Source organism: Plecotus auritus, assembly GCF_963455305.1.
Source record: "Plecotus auritus genome assembly, chromosome: 7".
In the NCBI taxonomy this organism is placed as follows: Eukaryota; Metazoa; Chordata; class Mammalia; order Chiroptera; family Vespertilionidae; genus Plecotus; species Plecotus auritus.
Genome location: NC_137774.1, coordinates 76257142 through 76260001, shown reverse-complemented (window position 1 = coordinate 76260001; position 2860 = coordinate 76257142). Strand labels below are relative to the sequence as shown.

Genomic DNA, 2860 nt, shown 5'->3' with positions numbered 1-2860 from the left:
AGGGAGGGGGCTGTGGTGAATTGCAGAGGGCACATGTCCTCTCAAAGGGAAGGCTGTTGTCCAGTCATTTTCAGCGGTCCCTGTGAAGGTTGCAGTCCCAACGTGGCTAGAGCTTCCAATTTCTTAAGTTGGGCTACAACCCAGAATGCCTATGAATATTTTATAACTGATAATTACTGTCTTTTTTTTTTTTTTTTTTTACAGTTTTCATAAAGGTCTATTTCATTATTGGTGGGTAGCGCATTTAACAGTTAAATACATTAAATAATGTATAGGTGACTGCAGGACTGCCGCATTGGTAACTAGATAACCAATTCAACTAGAAACCAGCTAACAAGTAACTGTCTACATACATATTTAAAACACAGCTCTTGTTTAGCTCATCCTGTTTTGATCACCTTCTTGGAGGGAAAAAAGCCTGCTGGTCACACTGGAAATATATTAAGGCCAAATCTTCTGATATCCATTCCCAGAGGTTGCTTTCAGCTGGATTTAGCCTCCAACTCCAGGGCAAGCCCCAGTTTGTGGCCACCAGCATTAATGCTCTTTCCATCTACCAGAGCAGACAGTGTAAGCTTCACACCAGGCCTCAGAGTCTGAGTGTAGCCCACTCCAATTAAACTAGCGTTGTTGACTTTTGCAGAAATGGAAGCAGTGGGATCCAACTGATATTTAGCTGCAATACCAAAGCGAGTGCAGTTGGTACCCGAAGTCCAAGCAAGGTTTACTGAAGTGTAAAGATCTTCACATACTTTCTGATAAATTGAGCCTCCAAATTCTGTCCCATCATTGACATTAGTGTGTAGCTGGAAGTCCCCAGTCCTATAGCCCACTGCAAAGTTATTCCTTGTAAGCTTTGATTTGGCACTGTCAAAGGTCATCTGGTATCCAGCAAGCCAGCCTTCGTAACCAAAGACAGCTGAACCATGGATTGCAGGTCCAGCAAAATCAAAGTCAACATCACATCCCAGGTTTATACATTCCCTCTTGTAAGAAGACTTGATTTTACCACTTTTCTTTCCTGTGTTTGGTGAAAAGGTGGTATCAAATGTCAGTTTCAAACCTTGACAAATCTGGTCTTCAATTGCGATTTCTGTTCCCAGGGTGTTATCAGTGTTCCATTTCTCTGTGAAAGTCAGACCATACTCACACCATTTATATTTGGTCTCCAAGGTCCCAGTAACTTTACCAGTGTCTGTATTAGATGAACCAGACGTTGAGAATTCCACGCCACTGCATGACTTTGTTTTCACGTCCAGTTTCACCAACCCAAAACCAAATCCTTTGTTGAAAATATCTCTGGCAGCTTTGCCAAGGTCAGCATATGATGGAGGAATACACATTGGCCGCGCAGCTCTGTCCGTAGGTCGCCATGGCGAGGCCGCGGGAAGAGGTGGTCTGCTCCGCAACGGCCACGGGCACCAACGGTACCCTCGCCCCCTGGGTGGGCCGCCTGGGTCCATCGGCGGGGGCCGGAGAGGCAGACGCCGCGGGCCCACCGGTCAGGCAGGTCCGCGGGCAGCCTCCGACGCGAGGGGGCGGGGAACGGCGGGTCTACTGTCTTGTTTTTTAAAGTAAAGGATATACAAAACGCTTGTGGGTGGAATCCAGCCCTTGGGCCATTTGATATACCACACATGAACTAGATGGTCCTTTTGGCTGGTTCCACTTTTCCCAGGTAGCTGGGACTGTGTCTCAATGAGAAGGCAGGAGCAATGGCTTCATAATGACCTGCATTTGAGACCATGTTCTGTCATTACTGTTCATATCAACAAATCACAAACTCTTTATAGATGTGGGTATCTTCATTTAAAGGTAGAAATAGGTTCTGCCTTATTATTGGCTCTTGTAAAAATTAAATGAAGCAAGACAAGGCTGGTTCAGTAGACCTCCCTCTCTGTCCCTACTTCCTTCATTAATCCAGCAAACATTCCTGAATATGCATTGTAAGCCAGGAATGGAGCCAAGTGCTGAAAGAGGCTATTTAAACTAGTGCAACATGTGTGGACATCCTGTGGGAGAAATATGGACTGTCAAGAAAATAATACCATGATGATGTACTAAAAGCATGGGGATCTTTCATCTTAAAACAGTGGATTGACACTGTAGGATATAACATTCCTCTTTTAAAATGTAATGAAAAGGTAAAATGTAATCAAGAGCAAAAGTGTTCACCTTCAAGCATCCAAGCAAGATAAAACCAAACCTCGGTGCTACACATATCAAGAAATGGTTTCCTGAACTAGAGCATCCAGATGTGGCCATCCTCTTACCCCACCAGGACCTCCTAGAAGCTGTCTGATGGGCAGTGCTTTCAATATCCGGGGAGGAGCAAACTGAGAGGGCATCCTTAACTTTTCCTTCTATTTTTTACAAAGCAAATTCTTTATTATAAAAAATATAATCTGCTGAACATTTTTAATAAAATGAATGTATTTAAGCATATTTCCTTACCTTTGTTGGTGGCTTTCTTTGGTCATGCCAGATTTAACACCACAAATCCCTTTGAAAAGTAGGATCTCAAAATCAAGACATTGTTGAAATGAACTACATATGTGAACTACATAAGTGAACATGTATTGCTAGTGGGAATATAAAATGGTGAAATAACTTTGGAAACAGACTGACAATTTCTTATAAAGTTAAGCATGCATTTGCATATAATGTAGCAATTCTTCTAGTATTTATTCAAGAGAAATGAAAACATGTCCACACAAAAGCTTATACACAAATAATCATAATAATGGTTATTATGAATAGCAGCTTTATTCATAATGACCCTCCAACTGTAAACAACCCAAAAAGGAAAATGGATAAACAACTTGTGTAACAAGTACAATGAAATATAACTCATCAATAG

General features: G+C 42.1%; 1 pseudogene across 1 annotated transcript; it reads right to left on the bottom strand.

The window, feature by feature from the left end:
- Positions 1-206: 206 nt before the first annotated feature.
- On the bottom strand, positions 207-1473 carry LOC308253773 (non-selective voltage-gated ion channel VDAC2-like; annotated as a pseudogene). The gene has a single exon. The product of its transcript is annotated as a non-selective voltage-gated ion channel VDAC2-like (transcript).
- Positions 1474-2860: the final 1387 nt, after the last annotated feature.